Source organism: Oryctolagus cuniculus, chromosome 5, assembly GCF_964237555.1.
Source record: "Oryctolagus cuniculus chromosome 5, mOryCun1.1, whole genome shotgun sequence".
NCBI lineage: Eukaryota > Metazoa > Chordata > Mammalia > Lagomorpha > Leporidae > Oryctolagus > Oryctolagus cuniculus.
Genome location: NC_091436.1, coordinates 149,729,392 through 149,757,037, shown reverse-complemented (window position 1 = coordinate 149,757,037; position 27,646 = coordinate 149,729,392).

Here is a 27,646-nt window from a genome sequence, read left to right as displayed (position 1 = left end):
AATTGTAAACAATATGAACACTATAAATAACTGCAAATGCAAATAAATTTCAGGATTTAATAAATTTATATATTTTTTTAAAATTCAAACCATCATGTGGTGGATTATGTTAAGTGGCTTGATATAATTATTCTTCAATGTACACAGATATTCAAATATGTTGTATTCCATCTATGTAGTTTTTATATCCACATTTTTAATAATCATATGATTCACTAGAGAGAAATAAAACAGCCTGACCAATAATCAAAGAAGAAATGGTATTGCTCATCAGAGATGTCTGTGTTGATCTTAGATATGCACAAAATATAGCTAAAAAGAGGTACAAGAAATAGGTATGAGGGAAACTGGTATCAGGAGCAAAGTGTGAAGAATCCCCTGTTTGCTTTTTGTAAGTTTCAGAATTATGTTCACGTGCATGTGTGACTAACAAAAATAAATAACTGCTTGAAAATTCATTCAAGTAAAGAATATTTCAGTAGCAAGGACACTAATACAATTTCTGAAAAGTGAAAATACATCCATTTAATTTATACGCAAAGATACGAGAACTTGAAAAGGAAGTTGGTGATATGAAATCCATCCTCCACAGAATATGAGGGTCTTCAAAAAGTTGGTGGAAAGAGTACATTATGAAAAACTATGCATAAATCTCCAAAATTTTTTGCATCTTTTAATTCCATTTTTCTATGAGCTTATTGAAGTGCCCTCATACTCTAGTCTCAGCAGTAAACAAAAGAAAAGGTTTAACTACAAATACAATTTTTAGTTCAGCTATTTTGTTAGTAAGTGTAGAGGAACTAGAAATCTTCTAACATTTAACTAAGATGATTTAATATCAATCCCAATTGAGGCAAAAAGAAACATAAAACAACCACAGACGAATATTCCATGTTAAATAACACAACTCATATATCATTTATGATCAGGAGTTAGCAAATTGTTGACCCATGAACCAAATCTGACATGCAGCCTGATTGAAAATAATCCTTTAGAGGAGCACAGTGATGTTCATTCACTTATGAGCTGCCTGGGCTGCTGCATTAGCACAGTTGAGCAGTCGTAGCAGATACATTACTGCCTGCCATCCTAAGATGTTTACTCTTTGGCCCTTTGCAGAAAACCTTTGCTCACCTCTGATTCAGATGACAGGGAGAGAAGAAGGACGGGAGCACTCCCGAGAGCACTCTGGGAGACCTGGATGGAGCTCCAGCCTCCTGGCTTCAACCTGACACAGCCCCAGCTATTATGGCTACTTAGGGAATGAGCCAGAGGATGAAAGAGCTCTCTCTCTCTCTAACTCCCTTTCAAATAAACAATTTTTTCATTAAACAAATAACAGAAATTCACCATAATCTGAGATTATGACCTACAGAATACTAGCACTCCCTCACTTTTCCATCAACTATTCTAGTCTATAGACATTGTCTCATTGATCATATACTAAGACAAAGTATACTTTCATATCCTTTTCACAAATGAGAAATGAGGTTGAGTAATGGAGAGACTTCAAATGTCAAAAGAGATTTTAAATGCATGAGGTTGGATGGAAAACAGAATTTTTGTTAACATCTTTTTTGCATCCATTGACCGCTGACCACACTGTTTCTCTTTAGAAATAAACACAGGCTTTTTGACTCCTTTAAGGTGACTAGAATATTAAACACCAAATTTTTCAAAACTATGAAATTTTTTCTTCACTGGTTTGTAGAATTAATACTGGGTTAAATGATTTTATGTTCTCCTTTATGTTGTCAGTATTTTCAATTACGATAAGTAATTATGAACTCAATTTGTTCTGAACCTAACATCTGTTACCAAATTCCTTTCAAGTAATCATTATTTAAATAAAAGATGATCAATCACTCCCTTAAAAATTAAAAAACATCCATGTGAACCATGAACATGGGGAACTCAAGGGAACATGGTCTTTTTGTCACACATCTCTCTTGGTTCCATGTTAACATAATATTTTACTTAATCACTTGCCATTTTAGAATAGGGTTGAAATATGATAGAAAATATCATTTTCAGCATTATAAAATCACCTAGATATTAGTGATCAACCCTTGAAGCTGACGGTCATATCTGTATGGGGACGCAAGTTCTCAAGAGTCATGTGAACACCATTGAACTTTCCCAGAGGTCAAAGAACTCTTTCATTCTACTCTTTAAGTTCGATAGCATAGTGAACACTCTAATGGATGAGGCTTTCAATGTCAATAAGGAAGTTTGATTATTTTGCTGGAAACACTTCTTCAATCATAAGAAAAAAGCTAAACTCTGTTTCATTGTGAGTAATAGTTCTGTTTCATTTCTCCTTATTTGCTTTTGAAAGCTGGCCTACAGGAGAATATCACTATCCACAAAATCTTCTCAAGCCCTTTGTGAATAAGTCAAGACAGATTCTTATGAGCTCTGGGCATGTGGCTCTAAGCTTCTCTTCTCTTTCATTAGAAAATGCCTTTTGGCCGGCACCGGGGTTCACTAGGCTAATCCTCCGCCTTGCGGCGCCAGCACACCAGGTTCTAGTCCCGGTCGGGGCGCCGGATTCTGTCCCGGTTTCCCCTCTTCCAGGCCAGCTCTCTGCTGTGGCCCAGGAGTGCAGTGGAGGATGGCCCAAGTCCTTGGGCCCTGCACCCCATGGGAGACCAGGAGAATCACCTGGCTCCTGGCTTTGGATCAGTGCGGTACGCCGGCCGCAGCGCACCAGCCATGGCGGCCATTGGAGGGTGAACCAACGGCAAAGGAAGACCTTTCTCTCTGTCCCTCTCTCTCTCACTGTCCACTCTGCCTGTCAAAAAAAAAAAAATGCCTTTTGAAATCTTGTGTGATATCTCTCAAATTCATAGTAAAAACATTTTCTTGTGTTCAATATATATTTGTCAAATAATAAATTTTAAATTGCTTAAGATTTAACTGTTCAAGGAAAATCATGCTCCAGCATCAAGCAACCTCAAGGACTACGCAGTGATGATTTTGTGTTTAAATTCAAGTATACATCAACTCCATATTGGGAAGCAGGCCACCATACGATTGAATTAACTCTTGCGTTAAGAAATGTGTAACTATTCACAGATTGACTTCTGCACTTGTCCATCCCAACAGCCCCGATTGTAAAACCTCCTAAGTCTTTCCAGAGCCTCATTACACCAGGCCCTCTACCGTTCCTGCTTCTATCACCATTGTGCCATCTTCACCCAAAATGCCTTCCCATCGCCTGCCTCCATTCATAGGATCAACACTCTAACTTATCTGGAAATTTCACCGGGAGTCTTAGCTACCTTCTTTAATGGATATTAGAGAGTTTCAATGACATCCTGGTTCCAACCTACTCCCTCACTTTCCTCCACCATAACTTTATGTTGAGTTGCAATTATGTATTTGAATGTGTTTCTCTCTATACACTGGTCAACCCCGGGAAGTCCATCCAATTCACATTGCCTTAACCCTAACACAGAGGCTGGTACAAACTAGGGTCTCCATAGGTCTAGAAATGAAATAAACTCATTAATGTAGGCACTACTACTTTGGAAATTTATATATAATAGTTCAACAGTGAAAAAGTCTATCATCCCTGGAACTCATTAACCACATCAAGAATAATTAAAACTAAGAAAATGAGCATAAACACACTGTTGGCAAGTACTGAATGTCCTCTGTTTTTCCCGGGATAAGAGCTATTACTCCATTTCACTAAGGAAACAAAAAAGATAAGAATCCACATAGTACCTCCCTTGTCTTCTGTTTTGAACTAAGTCACCCTTGAAATACAACACAAGAATAGCTACCAGAGCTCCTGGTGTGATTTGGCAGCTTCTGGTATTAAATAATGTCTAGACATCATGCAATTTTTCTGTACTACGCATCACAATTCAACACGTAAAAAAGAGTTGAATAAACCCACTGTAATCCATATGACCATGCCATACTCTCGAGAAATTTGACCCCCAAATAAAAACGATGTCATCTACCTTGCCTACTTCACAAAGAGTTAATGCTGTGTAAGTGAGCTTTGCCCTAATATAGCTATTGTAGAATGAAAACAAAATTCAATTGTATTTTGTCCGAATCAAATTTCATTCTCTGATTGTATCCACATAGGATTATGGAGATACTTATTTCCAACATAGGTATTGTCACTATTTGCTAGCTGCTATAAAAATTAACTGGTTATTACAGAAATATTGAAATATTACAGAAATATTTGAAATATTGAAAAAATTGATAACCTGAAAAACTTTCATGTGAAAGCCAGGATAAATGGTGAAAGAGAGGTGATCTTATGCCCAGGTCCTCCAGCCATAAGGGGCACAAAGCTCAGGACTCATGTTTCCATGTGCTATTTTTATTTTTAAGATAATACTCAACACTAATCTTTTATTTAATCTTCCTATTAAAATTTTGATCTTAGATAAGTAAGCAATAAGTTAAGCTCATTAATAACATTTTAAATTTTATACTAAAAGTACTACTTTTGTTAAGGAATAAGCCAATTTTCTTCTCATGTATGATATTTAAAAAGTTAAATGGATTTCCTTAGCAAATTTTCCAAAATTGTTTACATTGAAGACATCTAAAAGACTTCCAATAAGACTCTTTACATATGCATGGCTTTCAGAGCTGATAAAGGGAACATGTGGACCGAGAATTGATTTGGTCTTCATTAGGACAAGACAGAAAAACTATAACACTCAACTCAAAAACAAGATATAGTTAACTTGTAGTCAGAAGGACTGGCAATGGTGTGTTCTGATTCACCGAATAATCTCCAGTTTATAGAAACAACCTGTTTTTCAGAGTTAGCTTTCTGATAACCCAATGAGAGCAAAGATTCTCAACTGCAATGGCATCTGTCTCCTAGGGATCATCAGAAAAGGTGTGAAAGGAGCAGCCTTCTGGTTGTCAGAATGCCTGGAGACAGCTAATTGCATGTAGGGGATTAACCGTTCTGCAGTAACAAGACATTCTGCCAAAGAAGTGTCTCTGTACTCAAACACCAGTGTGACTTTCCCTGAAAACCCCTGAGCCAGTGAAGAAGCAGTTGTAATCCTCTTGACAGCCAAAGACAGCACTAACATTCAACACCATCACTTTACAAACTATTCAATGAGACACAGTCGATGCTAAATAAATTTCACAATATATTATGTTTATCCTAAATATACGGTAACTAATTTTCCTTATTGCCTGTCCTGTGTGTTTAGTACTTTTACGGTAGCTTTCTTGTCTTCATGGATAAGGTAATAACTTTTAAGATGACTAATTATTGAAAATACTGTTAAACAATTAATATTTGGCCAGCTATTATTTGTCAAATATATAGACTGCTTTTGCAGTTATGCCAAACTTTGTTTTACCAAGAATTATATAGAAATGCCAGAAACAATAAGATGCAAGCATCATATTCTGAAGTGATGAAACAATGGCAGTGAAATATCTTCAAGTGAAGACCAAAAATATGCACAGAAAAGTAATAATCTCTGAAGACAGTCATTAAAGTATTCCTACTCCCTTTTGCAGGTAGGTTCGTAAAAGTGAAGTCAAGTCTCAAGCAATTTTCTGAAGTGAAGGACTAGTGACAATAGGCCAAAATATTAGAAGGATCATCATCATAACATCTATCACTAGTCAAAGTCATCCCCTATAAGGATGCTCCAATCTAAAAGAGGTCATCTTGGGAGTCTGAATGGAGGATAACTGTTTGGAGCACTACCTTCATCTGAAGTCATCACAGTCCAATTTGTTAGTCTCATCCCATATCAGACACACCTGCATCCCATATCAGAGTGCCTGGGTTTATTACTGACTCCTAACTCCTCATCTTGCCAATGCAGATCTGGGATACTGAAGATGATGGCTGAAGTGATTAAGTCCCTGCCACCCATGTAGGAGACCTGAATTGTGTTTCCTGTGTGTGGCTCCTGCCCCAGGCCATCCACAGCCATTGTGGGCATTTGTGGAGTGAACCAGAGGATGTGAACTGGCTGTGTGTCTGTTTCTTTCTATCTCTCTCTGCCTCTGAAAGACAAAGGATGGATGGATGGATGGATGGATGGATGGATGGAAGGAAGGAGGGAAGGAGACAAATGAAGAGGGAAAGGGAAAAAAGAAGAGGGGAAGGGAGATGGGAGAGGGAAGGGCAGGGCAGGACAGGACAGAAGAGAAGGAAGGGGAGGGAATAGAAGAAGAGGGGAGAGGGGAGGGAGTGGAGGAGAGGGGGAGATGAGAGGAGGGGAGAAGAGGGGAGAGGAAAGGAGAAGAGAGGAGGGGAGAAGGGAGGGAAGGGGAGGGGGAGGTAGAAGGGAAGGGGAAAGGAGAGGACAACAGAAGGGAGGGGAAGGAAGAGGAGAAGAGAAGATAAAGGCAGGGAGGAGAGAGGAGAGAAGAGGAGAAGAGAACAGAGAAGGGAGGAGGGGGAGAAGAAAGGAGGAGAGAGGGGAATGAAGGAGAGAGGAGAGGAGGGGAGGGATGGGGATAGGAGAGGTGAGGAGAGAGGAGAGGTTAAGGGAGGGGAGAGGAGCGGAGGGGAAGGAAGGAGAAAAGAGAGGAGGGCAGAAGATAAGGGAGGGGAGAGGGGAAGGGAGGGGAGAGTGGAGAGGAGGAGATGAGAAGGTAGAGGAGGGGAGGAGGGGGCGGAGAGGAGAAAAAAAGAGCAAAGCATCAGGAAGACTGAGTTGACTGACATATGGCTGAATTAGGAAGGTTCTTGATAATCTGTTCATTGTGTCTCACCATTTTGTAATTTCCCTGTGTTGAGTCCCAGTGATGAGACTTAAATAATAGTATCAGTACACTGTTAGGGAGCCAAATGCCTAATATCTTGAAATTAACTAAAAACATGGCCACTCATTCTCAGGATGCCAACATTTTTATTAAGTGTCTTGGAATCCCGAATGATTAAATCAAGTAGAATATAACATTCCTTCCTAGATTGCATGAGTTTTGTCCATAGTCTTCCTTAAATGATCTTTCATTACAAATTCATTATTATATTCTCCAGGATTCTGTTTCTGTTACTAATTCAAGAGCTTTATGAAAAGCCTGTACTCTTAAACTAAACCTTTAATTAACTGAATAAACTTTAATTTAGGGGCAGGCATTATGGCATAATGGGTTAATCCTCCACCTGCAATACTAGCATCCCATATGGGTGCTGGTTCGAGTCCCAGCTGATCCACTTCAAATCCAGCTCCCTGCTAATGCACCTGGGAATGAAGTGGAAGATGGCCCAAGTGCTTCAGTCTCTACACCCATGTAGGAGACCTAGATGAAGCTCCTGTCTCCTGACTTCACCCTGGCCCAGCCCTGGCTATTGCAGTCATTGGGGAGAAACAATGGACAGAAAATTTCTCTCTTTGTACCTCCTCCTTCCTCTGTAACTCTGACTTTCAAATAAATAAAAGTAAGTCTTTAAAAAACTGAATTCAATAAATGTCAAAATTTGGACATCAATAATATTCTAAGAGCTTTTTTGTGGCATGTATGTACCTTTTTCAAAAACTGATTTTCCTATCAGTAGGTAATAACTACCTAAAAAAGGAAATACACCTGAAGTGTCATCCATTTAGATACCTAGTATAAATAATGCTGGGATTAAATGCTCACCACCCTGATTTAATCATTTCACGCTGTATACATATACTGAAATATCACACTGTACCACAAAAATATTTGCAACTATTACATGTTAATCAAAAATAAATATTGAGTTAAAACAAACAAATGGACAAAACAACAACAAAACAACCTCAGTGCTCTCGTCTGGAAAGTGGGAATAAACACCCTGCAGAAACATCAAAAGGACAACATGTTCATGGATATAAGACAACATTTTGTGCTTGGTGAATGGATTTCATTACTTTCAGAAAATAATTGTGATGTGATTCTCAATCCATGTACAATACTTTTTTCTGATGCATTTTTGGTGAAATACACTAGAGAATAAAGTTCATATAAATGCATTAAAATCCCAATCTACACTGTTAACACTGTTCTTTCATATTCATTAATCTGATCCCTCAAATAAAAGGAAAAGAAAGGTTCTTCTTTGTGTCATAAACTGTTTCTCAAAGACTATTTCACAGGGCACAGTCCCATAATAAATTGCCTTTAAACAGGCCTCTGTCGTCGAATATGTGTCAGAAAGGATGTATACTATAATTTCCTCTTACAAATTTACAAAGTATTAAAATTTTGTGAAGTCCTACACTGAATAACTTGTCGATTTCACTTAACCCAGCACTTTCCAAACTTGTGTAATGATTAACACTTTAGGGATTTTTAAGAAGCATAACATAGATTGGCTGCAGCAAAATTCTCTGAAAAGGTTTTAGGAACTTAGATATAATACAACAAAATAGAGTAAGATAACTGATATTACTATTCATATATATATGCAGCTCCTCTCTTCTCCCCTCCCTTATCCTCTCCTTTCCCCTTCTATGCCACAGTGCTTTGGCATAGCAGGTAAAGCATTCCCCTGCAGTGCCAGCGTCCCATATGGGCGCAGGTTCCAATCCCGGCTGCCCCACTTCTGATCCAGCTCTCTGCTGTGGCCTGGGAAAGCAGCACATGAGCCACCTGGAAGAAGCTCCTCGTTCCTGGCTTCAGATTGGCCCCAGCCATTGCAGCCATTTGGGGAGTAAACCAGAGGATGGGAGACTTTCACTCGCTCTCTCTCTCGCTCGCTCTTTCTCTTGTTCTTTCTCTCTCCTTCTGCCTCTCTGTAACTCTGCCTTTCAAACAAAAATCTTTAAAAAAAAAAATCTGAAACAAACATATGCATGGTAATTTATTGCTTCCTCTGAATTGTATTTAACTATTGACATTTTAAAATAGCCTGAGCTACCACATTCAGGGCTCAATGGGGCCTTCAAATGTCTAATTCTGCTTTTAATACCTACAAATAAATTTGCTGTAATATACATTCTAAAATTATGAGGAAAGGACTCAAAAGCAATCACTTCAAATTCTACCTATGGCAAAACATATTAGCACATATACAGAGAGTTTATGATCACTTAAAATACATTTCCTGAAAGAAAGAATGTTTTGAACCAAGTAAGTATAAAAAGCAATCACAGGACTTGGAGGATTCCAAGTTCCAATGATATATTTTTAAATAAAAGTGATGACACAAGATATTCATACTTTCTTATAGGAAAATTTGAAGTTAACTACACATTAGTTGCATGAAGAAACACTGAAATAATGAAAAAATGTGAAATTTGGAAAAACTGTGGCCTGCTTGAATGTATCTTTTGCATTTAATAACTAAGAAAAGGAAATTTATTTAAACTATATATTTATTTTCACCATTTCTGCAATGGAGATGTTGCTACATATCATGAATGGTTGACAAAATGAAAAGTTATTTGGTATGAAAAGCACCTAGTCCTATACTCTGCATTTTATAAAGTATCATAATTAATACATAACAATTTACTTTTAAACAAATCACCACAAAACTTGGTTTTATATGAACTGTTACCCATATTGATATATATAACACTATATATACATATTAAATAAATTTACTCTAAAGTAGAGACAGTGCTAAGAATTAAAGAATGATCAATGTAGTCTCAATTTTTACATAATGTCTTCTGTTCTGAATGGTACCTATCCACTATTCACACCCAAAAGATGTTTTTCTATAGGCTACCATATTTAATAATTCTGATACTAAAACATTAATTCTAATAAACAAGAATAATATATAGATATTTACAATATATTTAAATATCTGTAATTATGCAAAAATTGAAGAGCACAGAATTTAGGACTTTACTGGGCTTCTCCCCCCCACACATATTTCTCAATATGTAGATATGTTTCAGTTGCTAAGAATGAACTCAGACCCTGGCACAGACAATCAAATCTCTATCCAAAGATGGTCACTACATAAATAAAACTGGTTATGCAACAATACTATGCTTGTGATGACAGATAACTCTTCAAATGGTGTGAAAAAGAGAATGACTAATTTTACACATACAGGTTAACTATTTAGATATAATTTAATTGTTTTAATAACATTCGTTAGACATTTTCCTGAGATGACAATGTTTCATTTTATTCTAGTCTTCTTACTTTCCAAGTCTTGTATATTAATATATTTTAACAATATATTTTTGAGGGGCCAGCACTGTAGCGTAGCAGGTTAAAGCCCTGACCTGCAGTGCCAGCATCCCATATGGGCACCGGTTCTAGTCCTGGCTGCTCCACTCCTGATCCAGCTCTCTGCTGTGCCTGGGAAAGCAGTAGAAGATGGCCCAAGTCCCTGGGCCCCTGCACCCGCGTGGGAGATCCAGGGGAGGCTCCTGACTCCTGGCTTCGGATGGGTGCAGCTCCAGCTGTCGTGGCCATCTGGGGAGTGAAACGGTGGATGGAAGACCTCTCTTTCTATAACTCTTTAGAATAAATAAAATAAATGTTTGAAAAAAGATATTTTTGAAAAAATGTAAGAATGCAGTATTTAAGTGTCACCAGAATTACAGGGCAAGTAAAAGCCATCTATAAGTGCTGAGCAATTATCTAGTAACACTGTGACCTGTGTGCATCCGCACGTGCACACGTGCACATGTATCAGGCATGTACCATGTCTGATGTATATACATTAACCATTTACAGTGGCAAAAGTATACAAATATTATATCTATTTTATCGCTTGGCTTCTAGATATATTCCACTTTTATTTATTGATCACAGCCAATACTTCTACTGTTTTGGAAAGAAGTATTGCCAACCCTGAATATTTTAAAAATATTTGCCTATCTGAAAATAAAAACGTAAGCCCCACACTTCCTGTGAATTAATGTTACTTTGACTACTCATAATATTGAGCAAGTTTTGATATGATTATTAGCATTTTTCATTTTGTGGATTGTGATGTTTGTCCACTTTTATTAGACTTCTGTCTATCTTTTTAATTATTATTTATAAATATTTATTAAGAATACTGATTTTGCATGAAACATAGTTTAGAGATACCTCAGAAATCTGAATATAGCCCTACCATACAACCCAGCCATCCCACTCCTCAGGATTTACCCAAGGGAAATTAAATTGGCAAATAAAAGAGCTATCTGCACTTACATGTTTATTGCAGCTCAATTCACAACAGCTAAGACATAGAATCAACCTAAACGCCTGTCAACAGAAGACTGGATAAAGATGCTATGGGATATGTACTATATGGAATACTGCAGAGCAATTAAAAAAATGAAATCTGATCATTTGGAAAAAGATGGAGGAATCTGGAAAACATCATGCTGAGTGAAATAAGCCAGTCCCAAAGAGACACCTATCATATCTTCTCTCCGATTTGTGACAACTAACTGAGCACCTAAAAGGAAACCTGTAGAAGTGAAACTGACACTACAAGAAACAATGACTTGATCAGCACTTGTCCTATCGAAGAACAGCTTACTATTTTATTCTTTTTAGTATTTTCTTTTTTTACTTAATACCATTGGTTGAACTCTTTACTTAACACAGAATTATTCTTAGGTGTTTAAATCCAATTGAAAATTGATCCCTGTTAAAAAAATAAGATTGGGAATGAGAGAGGGAGGAGATGTATTGTTGGGCACATGCTCCCTCAAACTTATCCCTAAAGGTAAAGCTAAAACCTTGCCATGGGACTCCAAATCCCATTAAGTTGGCAGGTACCAATGCCATCTTACTAGTTAAAGTGATCAGTTTAAGTTCATAACTGATCATAAAGATAGGATTAAGCGTCAAAGGGATCACATAAATAAGACAAAGTGTCTGCTAATAATAATAGATAGAATTAAAAAAAGAGAGAGAGAGAGAGAACGACGCAACATGGGAAGTGGGCCACACAAGCAGACTCATAGAATGGTAAATGTCCCAAACAGCACTCTGACCTCAGAATCAGCCCTTATGGCATTCAGATCTGGCAAAAAAGCCCATGAGAGCATTTCAGGCATGGAAAGCCAAGAAACTGTATCAAAAATATGATCTAAATAAAAGATCTCTGTGAAATTCCTGTGGAAAGAAGGGGCCATCAAAGGAAAAAAGTACCTTTCTCTGAAGGGAGGAGAGAACTTCCACTTTGATTACAGCCCTGTCTAAATAATGTCAGAGTTTGTGGACTCAAGAGGCTTCCATAGCCTTGGCAGCTCATGACAAGAGCCTCGGGTGATCACAGATGTCATAAATAAGAGTGTTAATTGTTAAATCAACTACAGGAGTCACTGTGTACTTGCTCCCCATGTAGGACCTCCATCCTTAATGTGTTGTATTGAGAATTAACTGTAAAACTACTCTTCAAACAGGACTTTATGCTTTGTGTGCCTATGTGTGGTGTAAACTTTTTAAATCTTTACTTAGTATGAGTTGATCTTCTGTATACAATTAAAAATGAATCTTAATGAAGAATGGGATGGGAAAGGGAGTAGGAGGTGCGATGATTTGGGGGTGGGAGGGCAGGTTTGGGGGAAAAACCACTATAATCCAAAATTTATATTTATTAAATAAAAGCTTTCTATAAAAAAGAAAATATTTCTTTGCTTGGTGACATTTTTTCAAATTCATTGTTATAACATTTATCAGCACTTGAAATTTTAAAGAACATCTTTAATTTCTGAGAGCAATGTCTTATTTTATTAGTAACTCGTGGCTTTCATCTTAAGAACACTGCAATCTTGTATTTTTCAGGAATAGACCTTCAATGTCTGCAATATCTTAATTTAAAAGACACTGCAATAGCTTAATATACGGCATTCATTAAGTAAGAAGATTTGATCTAAAAGAAACATTGAAAATTGTGGGGAGGGAAAGAAAAACAAAAAATGCTTTGAACCTTGGTACTAGTCTTACTAGTTGAATATAATTTAAGGGCTAAGTTTCCTTGCAACAAAGGCAAAAAAGAAAATTGAGTGTCAGAATTGTTTTGATTTTTTTATAAATTTATTCATTTATATAAAAAACAGATTTCTTGTTTTTCATAGATACAGTTGGTATTTTATTTTTAACTGGAAAGTACATGTAGCATGGGTACTTTTCTAAGAACTTAATATCAAACGATTGCATGGATTTTTGTGCAAGGCACTGTGCAATGGATTCATTCATTCGTTCACTGATTCATTCATTCACACAGTGCACAGTGTTTCAGCACCTCTCACCTGACTTGACGAGGTTCTGGCTTTAGCTATGAGACCATTCTCTGGATTCTGAGCACAAATCACTCCTTCATTATTGCACGATGGTTCAATCCACACCTCCAACTGCATTACCCAAAGAAACCCAAGAACAAAATTGACAGCATTTGTATAATACATAGGGTTCTTTCGGTTGCTAGAAAAATAAGAAACAATTCAAGGTAGATTTTTTCAAGAGTGACTCATGGATATTTCATGACATTATTGCCTCCAAGCAAACACTGAAACAATCAGAAAAGGCAGAATCAGGGCTGGCGCCATGTCACAGTGTGACGCACTGCAGCCTCCACCTGCAGCGCCAGCTTCCCGTATTGAGCACTGGTTTGAGACTCAGTGCTCCACTTCCCATCCAGCTCCCTGCTAATATGCTTGAGGAAGCAACAGATGGCCCAAGTGCTTAGGCCCCTGCCACCCACATGTGAGACTTGGATGGAGTTCCAGGCTCCTGGCTTTGGTTTTCCCCAGCTTTGGCCGTGGCACTGATTTGGGGAGTGAACCAGAAGGTAAGACATCTCTGTCTCTCCCTCTCTCCCTGTAACTCTGCCTTTCAAATAAATAAATATTTTAAAAAGAAAGAAAGAAATGGCAGTATCAAAGCAACCCCAGAAGCCTCAATACCAGGAGTCTGTGGTCTTGGCTGCACCTCAGAAGCATCAGGTCAGATTGTTTTAAAGTGTACTGGTCAGGCCTCATCCCCAACCAGTTACATCACACATTCTGAGCCCAACGTCCATGCAGCAGTATTTTAAGAGCCACAGCTGATGTTAACACACAAGCACCTTTAAATTTCTCTGAGGGCTTCATTTGCATGGTAACTCTGCAAACATCTTCTGTGTCTGTGTTCCTCTCACTTTAGCAAGTAGAATCTCAGGATGGGACAAGGCAGCTGGTCCAACTGAACTATGATGTACACCACTGGCTGGATGAGTCATAGCCTTACTGGAGTCTCATAAACCAGATACAGCACATAGTATTATGGCCAATGTTCAGGTTGCCTAGGAATGAAGACAGTCCTGGAACATGAGACTCTGAGTGTTACAATGGGGACAGTCCAAGACAAACTATGACACCTGGTCATCTTTCCAGCAAGCTACCCCTGTGGGCCAGGGTAAAGGGAGTTCTTGAGAATGGGATGGGGAAGTCCAGTGACTCCATAGCACTTTATCACATTATACAATCTGCATGCTTCAGAATGCATACCATGTCAAGTATGACATGACTGTTGTTTGGAGGGATGAAGGGGCACAAAGGCACGTGGGCGTGGTGATTTATTTAGTAACACTATAAAGCATTAAAGTTTAATACGACAGAAGCAAGTGTTTGGTGTAGTAGTTGAGATGCTACTTGGGACACTTGCATCCCATATCAGAGAACCTGGGTTCAAGTCTCAGCTCCACATGTGATTCTAGTTTCCTACTGATGCAAACCCCAGTGAGGCAGCAGGTGATGGCTCAAGTACTTGGGTCCCTGCCACCCGTATAGAAGAGCCAGATCTTTTTCAGGTTCCTGCCTGGCCCAGCTCCTGCTGTTGAATGCATTTAGAGTAAACCAGCAGGTGATAGCACTCACACTCATTTCTCTCTCCCTCACTCTCTGCCTTTCAAATAATAAAAAAGTTTAATACAATCTCATGGTATTTTATGTACTATAATACATAGAACAGATCAAACTGGGGTGAATTTGGTGATTTGATTATAATTTTTTATGACTACAGTGTACCGAGCAGCAAAAATCTTAAATATGTATAGTGAAAGAAATAACTTTCACTTTATACATCTTGTTCCAGTGCTCTAAGATACTCTACATCCACTCCATAATTAAAACTAAAAGACACAAACTTGCAAATGTAAACTGTGTCTGACATGCTATCTCTAACAGTCAACCATCGTCCTTTTTCCGTAGATTACAATAAAAGCTTGATGAGAATGAGGCATTTTTAACTGTAAAATGGCGTGCTATTTCCAGTGCCTCTTTCTGTTCTTTTCTAGTCTGCCTTTGCCAAATGATGATTACTTTAATTATTTTAAATCAGTAGACTAAGAGATTGTTTGGTCATGAAGTGATAACAAGAGAGGTGTAAATGCTGGCTCACACAGGAGATTTTTCTGACTACAATAGCATATCAAGAAAAGGATCACAACAGCCTCTTAAATTATACCCTCTGTGGAGAGCATAAATCATCATTCGATGCAGCAGGCGTTCTGGAAATCCACAGCACAGCTTCAGCAGCAGCAGCAAGATCTAGAGGTCCCCAGGATTCCCAGACCAAAATAAACAATGCCAATGACACGAGGCTTTTGGGAACACAGAATGTAATTTGTTATATATGAGAACACTGGGTATGTTGAAAATTTCCCTTCAGAAATACAAAGGAGAGGACTGTAGAAGATTTAAGGCTGGAAGTTTAACCCTGACTTAAGATACGTTCTGCAAAGGAAAACCAGTGTCCTTTGAGTGTCAAAGAGCTGATCAATATAACGCCAAGCAAACTAAGAACAACTGCCATCCCACTGCCAGGAACCATAGCTACAAAACTCCCAGTTGAAACAGGTGCAAATGACCGCCTGTGATAGAAGTCTTGAGAAACGCCTTGTGCAAGAAATAATCTTCCTGTATGAGTTTGAAAGCAACCAGGCCTCAAAATGTGGATGCCTCAAGAGAGATGATAATCATGTGGGTAATAAATGCTAAAATCTCAAAGATTAACTACAAGTAAAGAAACACAAAAATAGAGGACAATGTTCTTCCCAAGGGACACTGTGACTCTTTTGAGCTACAGTATTCTGTTTTGCCTCCCTTTTACATCTGTAATTCCTTAATTAGGCAATGGGAAATGGTTTATGGTCCTAAAAACACTCAAATTACCAAGTAGAATAGCAGGCCAAAAGCCAAAAAAAAAAAAAAAAAAACTATAATAAAACTGATTGTTCAATTAGAAAGAAAACAATTAGATTAAGTGTAAATTTTAGTAACCTTACCTTAAAACATTTCTGATTTAATTTTACCTACAATTTAGTGTTATTTATCTCAGAATTTACACTAAGTGTACTCTTCTCTCAATAGAAAAGTCAGCTGCTAAAACCACTTTGTCACAGAAACTCTGAGACCCCAGTCCTTCAGGAAGTACTTGGCAGTTTTCCATTGATTTCCTTGTCCCCATCCCCCTGAAACACTCTTGTTTGGATGGCACTCTGATGTTCAGGAATGCTTTCCACGTTTTGCTAACCTTTCCCTCCTCTGGACATGAGGTCTCTGTTTAGAGCAGCCATCTGAATTCCTAGGTTGGGGGATTCCTCTCCTTTCTCCTCCCTTCCCTCTTGTTTCTAACCAACAACTCAGCCTGGCTCCCAGGCAAGCTTTCTGTTATAAAACCTGTGTTGAACCAAATGCAAAATCACCAGGTCTGCTTGACATTTGGGTTACCTCAGCTAAATACTCCAGCTGAGTAACACCCGCTCATGACCACCTGAGACCCATGTCCGATGCAAGAAAGGATCCAACAGTCTTGACAGATGCTTTTCAGAGTCCGTGTGGTTTCATGTCAGTTGTGTTTCCCATTCCTGCAAGCTCAGCCCCTCCAGTCCTCTGTCCCAGAGCTCTAGACGCTCACATTCACGTCCCCTTTGGATATAAGCCCTTCACCTATAATTATGCCCCACAGAACTAGTAGCCCATTCATCCACAGGTCATACTTTTAGAACTGGAAAAACAAACTTAAGGTTTCTCTTTCATGTGTATCATTAGGGAAAGGAAGGGAGGGATGGATGGAGGGAGGAAGGGAGAGAAAGAAAGGAAGGAAGAAAGAGAAAGGAAGAGAGAGAAAGAAATTAATAGGAAAGCAAGCAAGAAAGCAAGAAAGCAAGAAAGAAAGAAAGAAAGAAATTTGAAATCTCAGCAACTCTTTCTGAGAAAAGTCCAGTAATCATCTTGCCTGGACAAACAAAGGCCTAATGGCTCCTGGACTGATATATCCTCTTCCAAATCCCCACAGACTGAGATAAGAAAACTAGTCCAAAGGAAGACAGCATAAATATGTGGTCTCCTTCTCCACATTTGAGAGTACAAATGAGGCAAAAAAAAAAAAAATCTGGACTCCATGCAGTTTTTTCATAGCGTGCATTTGCCATGAACGCTCTGAAGACCTTCTGTATTTACAAACTTGATTGATTCCTGCTTTCTGCAACTCGTCTGTATTTTTTTACATGGCAAAACTGTGTGGGAACTCAGAATTTCTGCAAATGCAAAAAGTAAATTCTGGAGCTGAGGGCCCCCAGGTGTCTCTCTAGGTGCACACACCTGTCTCCTTGGTTGCAGGGTAGTTCTAGGGACAAGAGTGGGCCTAGCCTCCGAACTGGGGAGGGGAGGAAAACTGCTGACTCCTGGAGAACCTGTAGCAAGAACTTAAATCAAAGCCTCCAATCCAGGGATCTAAAGGCAAAACCCTTAAAGCCCTCAAATGCATGCCCAAACAAAACCCTAAGGCATGCAAAAAGATAAGGAAGCTTTGAGAAATGAAAGAAGTAAAAAGTACCTGAGGCTTTGAGATTGCTGTCACTCACCTGGAACAAATTAGAGACAGACAGGAGGATCTGAATCACACACTGTCATCAGAGAACCAGAAATAAACCAAGTTAAATTTTAGAAATCTCCTTATACCCTAGAGAAAGGAAGCAGAAGCTGAGTAATTGAATATGCGTGCTCATTAAGACACATCACGCTTGTCTTAAGTGACTACCTCTTCATGGTCTATCTAATTATCTAGGACCACTATAAATCCACAGCCTTACGACATAGTAGTAAACAGTCTATTCATAGGGTGACATATTCAGGGGCTGAAAGCTTGCTGGTAAAATACTGACAATATTTGTGAAGAGTGATGCATGATCTCTAAAAGACAGGAAGGGGGCCTATGACAGTTAGGAACACCCCAGCAAGGAAGTCAGGAAAGCAACCGTTTCCATAATCATAACAGGAACCAGGCGAAATTAGAGAAGAAGAAAAAAACATATGAGGGAAGATTCTAAGAGAAGTAATCATTTTGAAAAGTCAAATTTCTGTCTCTTAGATTAAGTCACGGGTCAGCATGACCCAGAGTGAACCCACTCCGCTGACCCTGTCCTTTCACTCGTTGCATGGGGACAAAACCTTTAGGACCAGCAAGGACTCGGGAGCTGCTGCATCTGTTCTACCAAGGGCTGAGTCAATTAGTGAGAGGATGAAGGGTTTAGTTGCCATGGCTCTCTGACCTAAGCAAGATGACTCTGGGAGTAATTGGGCAGGTAAGACCGGTCCCATCTGCCCCTGCCTTACCCCCATGGAGATGACTGTCCTGTAGGTGTCCAAGTGGAAAAACACAAGCCCCCAAACCAAAAAGGTTACCTTCCCTTTTCACATATAATAGTAAACCAAGCCCAGTCAATGTTAACAGAGCTCACAGTCTCCCTGATGAAATTAAAAATCAAGGTCACAAGGCTGGCATTGTGGTGTATCGGGTAAAGCTACACCACCTGCAACACTGGCATCCCAAATGGGCACCAGCTGAAATCCACTTCTGATCCAGCTCCCTGCTAATGCACCTGGGAAAGCAGCAGAGAATGGCCAAGGTACTTGGATCTCTGCTCCCATATGAGGAACCCAGAAGGAGCTCCTGGTACCTGGCTTTGGACCAACCCAGCTGCAGAAGTTGCAGCCAATTGGAGAATAAACCACTGGATGGAATATCTTTATCTCTCTCTCTGTAACTCTGCCTTTCAAATTAATTAATTTTAAAAAATCAAGGTGACTTGTGATAAGGTACTCCTGTATTATCTCTCACTAATATAAAAATCGTTCTTCAAAAAGGTTCATGTAAAATGCATATTATTAAAAGGAAAAGGCTGGATATGTAAGGACCTCTGTCCTTAATATGTTGTACTATGTGAATTAACGGTAAAACTACTACCCAAACAGTACTCTATACTTTGTGGGTCTTTGTGGGTTCAGTCTGTTGAAACCTTTACTTAGTGTATACTAAGTAGATCTTCTGTATATGAAGATAATTGAAAATGAATCATGATGAAGAATGGGATGGGAGAGAGAGTGGGAGATGGGATGGTTGTGGGTGGGAGGGAGGTTATGTGGGGAAAAAGCCACTATAATCCAAAAGTTGTACTTTGGAAATTTATATTTATTAAATAAAAGTTGAAAAATATGTAAGAAAACTTTTAGCTGCTTTGAATAGATTCATTATTTTGATGTGGCAATGAAATGATTCACATCAAATTGTAAAAAAAAAAGGAAAAGGCTGGGCATGGATTTCAAAATTCTGCACCAAAACAAATTTAACTTTTAATTTCATTCTTCCCTGAACTTTTTGAAACCTGTTCATACTTCCAATTTCATGGTTTCTTGCAAGAGAACAATAGCCTTTTGACACCAGTCTGACACTCAATTTCAATCGTCTAATCCTAAACACTGATTTTACCAATCCTGGTATACTTCATGTAGGAATATGAGACTTGGAATAAATGATTGAGGATGGAGATTCTCTCCCCACCCTCAAACTGAAACACTCCACCATCTTATGTGCTCTCAAAATCATGTCTATTTCATTATGTTTACACAAGTTCTCACTTCATACATTTAAACATCAATACCAGGGAATGGCATTATCATCTTCCATAAGACTCATTCTCTGACTTTGGAATCCTTTCAAAATGACAAATACCAAAGCCTGGGAGACCACTGGTATAGACCCATGAATACTCAACAGTATCGACACATGGATTCAAGAACATGCATTGAAACAGAGCCCTCTGACAGCACCTAAAATTGCTGAAACAGAGCTTCAACTGGAGTATCTCCATAGGGATTCTCAATGTGCTGAGCTCTGTGAGAAAATTCAAAAATTCACCACCTCATTTTCAAGGTGTGAATATGTCACATCATTATGCATTAGTTACAGTGCACTAGTAGTGCACTGGGACCAACTATGACAGAGGGCATTTTCATAGCAATTCTGGACATAACTAGAGCTACCACCACCTCATGTCACAAGGGGGACAAAAGACTATAGGTGTCAACATGTGTTGAAATACTTATTAAAATTCTGCATTCAACCCATCACTTACCCACAGATAGGAAACTAGATCTCCAGTGCTACAAATGAACTTAGGAGAAAAGAAAATTTCACTTTTAAATGCACAAAAAGACTGAAGTTTAAATATCTTCCTCTCTAAGCTTTTAGCCCATAAGATTAACAGAACCCTGCCTATTAGGATGAAATAAGGCATGATTAATTTTATCCACCATAGTTTAGACAATAAATATTATGTTATTTCTCTTTTCAAATCAGTCAATAAAGTTATGACTAGTAACAATTTAAGATTTAGTGTGGATGTAAGTCGGACAAACGACTACCTCATCCTAAAATATATTCAACAATCAATTTTCTTGACTATCTTATTTTGCTACATTTCCTGATTTCAGATCTTCATTTGTTTAGGAGAGTTTTACAAATCTGTAAGCATTTTTACCATTGGACAAGGATTAACTGAACTATATTTATGGATTCTACATATATACATATGTGGAATATGCGTGTACATACATGTAGAAATGTAAAACGTAATCAATATTTACACAATGGCAGAGAGAAAAATAGTCAATAATCAACATAAACTATTAGTAACATAGAATGTTATTGTTTTATTACTGTTCCATATAAACATGGTATAAATGATCTATAACACTAGTGGACTCATTTATCAAGAATACCATAATGAACTGGAATAGAAAATGACAAATTCGTTTGTATCTGTATATGTGTTACTATCTTCCTTTTGCATCTTTTGAAGAAACACATTTCAAATTGTTTTTCCTGTTTTAAAAAGTTACTCTAGAAATCTAAATAATACACAAGGGGCAAGCATTTGGCACAATGGTTAAGATACCACTTGGGGTGACTGCACCCCATATTGGAGGATGTGTGTTTGAGTTCCAGCTTTGTTTCCAATTCCAGCTTCCTGCTAATGAGCCCTCTAGGACAATCAGTGGTGGCCAAAATGCTTAGATTCCTGCCACCCACATGGGAAATCTGGACTGAGTTCTGGGTTGCTGGCTCCCAGCCCTGGCTGTGGCAAGGATTAGGGGAGTGAACCAGCAAATGGAAGATCTCCCTCTGTCTCTCAAATAAATAGATATGTTTTAAAATATACAAAATAAGAAAGGAAGAATATTCATCAATATAGGAGAAAACTTAAAGAAGTTTATAAAACTAGTTTGCCCAGCCCTAAACAAACAAACAAAAAAAATTGAAAACATGTACATGGAACAAACATACACTTTTCCAAGAATGTAAGATTTACTTTGGAGGGGCAAGCAGTTATGACATCAGTTAGGATGCTCATATCTCACATCCAAGTGTCTGGGTTCAATTTCCGACTCCAGCTTCTTACTGATGTAGACCCTGGGAGGCGGCAGTGATGGCTCAGAGAGAGCTGGACCCCAACCACCCATGTGGGAGTCCTGAATTGGGTTCTCTGGATCCTGGCTGTAGTCTTGGCCCAGGCTCAGGGCATTTGGGAAGTGACCAGTGAATAAGAAGTCTGTGTGTGTGTCTATCTGTCTCTCTACCTCTGAAGTAAGTTTTAAAAATTACACATAAGTCACAAGGTTTCTAAGACAAATTTTGCTTTCTTAGTATATTCGGGCTGCTGTAACAAAACATTACAAGCACCAGAAATGTATTTCTCACTGTTCCTGAGGCTGACAAGTCCACGATAATGGCACCCGCAGATGTGGTTCCCAGCTCATAGATTCCCATCTTCTCACCGTTTTCTCACACAGCAGAGGAAGGAAGCAGGCTCTATGGTGGCTCCCGTAGAAGAGCACTAATTCCATTAACCATGACCTGGTCTGTCGCTCCCCCTCTTCACGGAGGAACGACACAGGACCCTGCGCTGTTCTTTTGTCTGCTCGGCCCTCCCCGGGTTTGCTGCTGGTTCTTCCCGGGTTGGCTGCCGATCCTTCCACCTCCGTGGAAGGGTGGCTCCCCCTGCCACTTTCCCCACTTCCACGGGGGAGCGGCACACCGCCGGCCGGCTCTCTCGGGGGCTGCTCAGATGTTATCCGGATGTTCCCCTTAGATGTTCCCAGTGCATGTTGTCTCTCTCCTCCTTTATAGTCCTCTTCCACCAATCCCAACTCTGCTACCCACACGCCGAGTACGCTGCTCTCCTCCAATCAGGAGCAGGATCAGCTCCTGCAGGTCATCACTCAAGTTGGCGAGAGGCAGCTGCGTAAAAGTTGTTTACTCCTCTCCCAGCGCCATATTGTGGGAGAGCAGATGCATAGAATAAGTCTTAATTCCAGTAACTTAGTCCAGTCTGGGTTGCTCCCCACACTGGTCACTTATCAAAGGCCTCACAGCCTTATACTATCTCATTGAAAACTAGGAATTTCAATGTATGAACTTTCAGACAGTGTTTACCAAATTTTCAGGGCAATTGATTCTAATACTACATAATCTGTTCTTTAGCATAGAAAGGGAAGGAAGGCATACATAATGTGGCTAGTACAACTCAATGAAGATGACAATGAAAGTAACTTTCAGACAAGTCTTACATGTGGACATTCTCTTAAGTCCCTTAAGTGAGTGAAGGCCATTCTTTCAGAGAAGCAAAGCAGGCTTTCAGGAAATTGGATCCCACTGGAAGGCAAACCGTGAAAGAGCCCCAGAAGTTACAACTGAAATGCTTTCCTTCCCAAATTACGGGGCTTCAGGTCCGTTAATTGCTAACAGACTGAATCTTATGAAGAGGCACAGGAGCAGGAATCTTGAGAGCTATTTCACAAAACACAGACTGTAGGTAACCATACGGCATCCCCTTGAAATGCCAGTGATGAAGGCAGATTCAGGAACCTCAGCCCAAACTTGCTGACTCAGAATTGCTCTGTGTTGAAGTCCAAGAAAGTCATTTTTAACAAGTTCTTCTACTGCTTCTTCTGACCAATAAAATTTAAAAACAATTACAGTGCCTAAAATGATGGCTCTACTAGTGGTTTATACCAAATAGAGGAACTGTTGCTCCCAATATTAGTTTCATCAAATAAGGCATTCGAATTATCAACTTGTTGGGGCTAGTGTTGCGATATAGTAGGTAAAGCCGCTACCTGCAACACTGGCGTCCCACATGGGTACCAGTTAATGTCCCCACTGCTCCACTTCCGATCCAGCTCCCTCTGATGGCCTGGGGAAAGCAGCAGAGGATGGTTGAAGTACCTGTGCCCATGCCACCCATGTGGGAGACCTGGATGAAATTCCTGGATCCCGGCTTCAGCCTGTCCTAGCCCTGGCCATAGAGGCCATCAGGGGAATGAACCAGTGGATGAAAGATTAGAGGATCTGTCTTGGAACCGGCGCTGTGGCAAAGTGGGTAAAGCTGCCGCCTGCAGTGCCAGCATCCCATATGGGCGCCAGTTCGAGTCCTGGCTGCCCCACTTCCAACCCAGCTCTCTGCTATAATCTGGGAAAGCAGTAGACGATGGCCCAAGTGCTTGGGCCCCTGCACTTGCATGGGTTACCCAGAAAAAGCTCCAGTCTACTGGCTTCAGATCAGCCCAGCTCTAGCCATTGCGGCCAATTGGGGAATGAACCAGCAGATGGAAGACCGCTCTCTCTCTGCCTCTCCTTCTCTCTGTGTGTAATTCTGACTTTCAAATAAATAAATAAATCTTTCTTTAAATAAAAGAATTATCAACTAGTCAAGAAATGGTACTTTCAGTTGAACAGGCCAGCATCTGTTTGTCTCTTTATCACTATGACTCTTTTCTGTTATATTTTGCAATGGTTCTTACTTTCATAAGTTTTATAAGAAGTTAAAATACCATTTTAATATGCTTATTTCTTTTTTATAAATCACCTTCAATGGCCTTTTCCTGTGGTATCACATGGATTATGATACAATACACACACAGTATTCATTCATTCAACAGCAAATATTTACATAGTGCCTGTTATTTAATTTACCCTGTACTAGGTGCTGTGTAAAATAATGAATTGTTTCACCATCTACCATATTCTGTTTGTGTTCTTTTTACCATTTCAAGAACTTTAGTAATAATCATATACTCTTAAATTCTGACAAAATAATCCTTCAGGCATTTTTAATGTCTTGCCTTGAATCAGTTATAGCTACATTAACTAAAGCTAATTAGCTAAATAGATGCAGGCAAGAACCTCAAGGACATTTTGCTTAGATAAAAACTTTCTGGATTTGCCTTTGGCTAGATTATACTCAATCAAGTTGTAATTGTATAAAAACAGCATTGTACTATTCAGATTTCGTAGGTGAAAATTCAAATCTGCTATAGAAGTAATTCCTTATTTTTGTTCATGTCATTTATTTTCCCATCTTCTATAAGAAAGTACAATTCCTTTTAATATGGAGACTTTGTGGTACAGTGGCTTAATCCGCTGCTTGCAGTACCAGCATCCTGTGTCAGTGCCTGTTTGAGTCCTGGCTGCTCAGCTTCTGATCACGCTTCCTGCTAATATGCCTGTGGAAGCAGCAGAAGATGGCCCAAGTATTGGGCCCTTGGCACCCATGTGGGAAACCAGGATGGAGTTCCTGGATCCTACCTTATGCCTGTCCCAGACCTGACTGTTGCAGGAATTTGGGGAGTGAACTAGTGAATGGAAGATCTCTCTGAGACTCACCCTTTCTTTATGTTGATCTGGCTTTTAAACAAATATATATATATATATATATATACACACACACATATATATACACACACATACACACACACATACATATAAGATGTGCAGATTTCCATTCATTCAATCAGTTATCTGACATTATTACAACACTCTAGTTATTTCTGAGGTGGTTAGGAGAGTAGAGAACAAAATTTAAGTTTTTGTACTCATTTCATGTAACTTACATAGTCATTAATTATTTTATTAATGTGTCATTAACTTTTGTTATTGAAATGATGAATATACTGGATACTATAATACTATTTAGGATATAATATTTCTTGTCAAGGTAGCTCATGATAGCTATAAATGGAAACAATTAACGAAAGTGTTTTTTTAATTCTTCTAGCTTTGAGTAACATGTTACTCAACTATTCAGTACTACAGTAAAATACCTGAAAAACTAACTTTATAAAAAGCATTATTTAGCTCACAGTGTTGAAGGCTCAAGTCCAACATCAGGTGGCTGCAATGGTTTACCCTCTGACAAGAGTTGGCAATCATGGAGCATGGAGTGTGCGAGAGGAACAATCTAATGGTGACACAAAAGGCAGTCAGTAGGTGAGCTAGATTTTTATAACCAACCCTCTTGTGTGACCCATCATCCCAGGGCACACTCCCAATGACCCTTTAAGGGCTTCCCACTGGGAAGACCACCTAAACATCATAATTGTATTATGTTTCTAGCTTTTTATTGCCACTGGGGGATTCAAGTCCTGCATGAGTTTTGTGGCCCAACCATGTTCAAAAGATCACAAGTAAGAAACAGAAATTCTAGATTTGGTATTTCCATGAATTATACTTGTTCTTTAGGGGGTGATTTTCATTATTTTCTCACTTTTGAAATCCACATGATTCATGCAGGACAAATATACCACAGCTGTCAGAGAATGCATTTGTGAGTTTATTTAAAACAGCTTGCAGATTTTTTTTACTATTTATTTATTTATATTTTGAAGGCAGAGAGACCAACAGACTAAGATCTTCTAATAGCCTGCAACAGCCAGAGACAGGCCAGCTCAAAGCACTGGGTCTTCCACTTAAGCGACAGTGGCCCAAGTACCTAAGCCATCACTACCTGCCTCTTGGCTTATGAATTATCAAGCTACCAGAATCAGAATCAGAGCCAGAGCCAGAGCCAGGACTTGAACCCAGGCACTCCCACAAGGGATATGGGTGTCCAAAGCTGAATCTTCCCCAATATGCCAAATGTTGTCCCCAGATTTTAATGACATCTTTAACAGACTATTTTAAAAATCAGCGGCTGCTCCCAATTTCTCTATACTTCTTGAAAGTGTTACCATTTTCAAATTCAAAAGTTATTTATTACAACCTAAAACAAGCAATACATATTTACCAAGTTGGAGAATAAGAAATACACACTGGACTGTCTTCCAATTCTATTATGCTTATTAATCATGCAGTTATTATCACATCTTCGATACTAATTCTATCCTTTCTTTAGGTTACAATAAAACCATAATTACCACATTAAGCCTTCTCCAAAAACTCCAGACAACATCTACATACACATTTTTATCTTTGACTATGGTTAACATGCAATCTATTTTTAATAACTTTTTTTATTTATTTGAGAGGTAAAGAGATAGACTAACAGAGAGAGAAAGAGTTACCATCTGCTGATTCACTCCCTACACACTTTTAATGGCCAGGGCCAAACTGCAAATGGAGCTTGGAGCCTATAAAGCAATCTAGGTCTCCCATGTTGCAAACAGACTCAATCACTTGAACCAACATTGCTACCTCCCAGGGTCTGCTTTGGCAGGAAGCTAGAGTAGGGAGCTGGATCTGGGAATCAAACATAGGTACCCTGATGTGGGACAAGAGCACTTAGCTGCTAGGCTAAGTGTCTGATTCCTAATTAATGTTTTACATTGCTTTCCCAGTATGAAGCATATTACAACAAATATGTATACAGTATTATATATAGATTAATATAAAGTGTATGTATTCTATTATGTCTATAAAATCTTTTTATATACACTTATTAATAATTGCAATGGTTTCCATCCAAACATCAAGAATGATCACATCTGAAAGTTTGTTTTCCTAGTATCATGTTTTCTAGTGTTCTACAATGACTGCCTTATTCTGTTGAAAACAGCATAAATAAGCATACTTTTTTGTGCATGACTGTATAATATTTCTGTGATGATATTATTTCCTGCCTGAGGACAAGAAGCCTAGTGTAAACATCTACAACTCTACAATAGCTTATGTTGCAAGAAGGAGATATAAATATGGCACTCAGTAAGAACTTTGAGTTGCATGAAATGGAATGAAACAGAGACACCATTTACCATTATCTGTGTCAACACAGACCAAACAGCACCTCACCAGGTGCTGCCATTTTAAGACCTGAGCCAGTGATTTTCACTGAGTGAAGTACTGACCACTCCACTAGGGGGAGTTTCAAAATATTTGCGACCATGATTCTATTATCCAATAATAGTAAGTCACAAATGGCATTTAGTGGGTGCTGGCCAGGGCGCAAAATAGCCTACAGCTCATAGCACACATCCATGGAAAGAACTGTCTCACTCAAAATCCCAATAGCCCATGTTTGGGAAAGCTGTTTGGAATAACCATTTATTTTAATTCCTTACTTATAAATAGTAAATCAGGCATTATAATTTCATGTGATACCAATCTACTCCAAACAGGGTGTGACAGATTAAAGATGACCTCCACTATC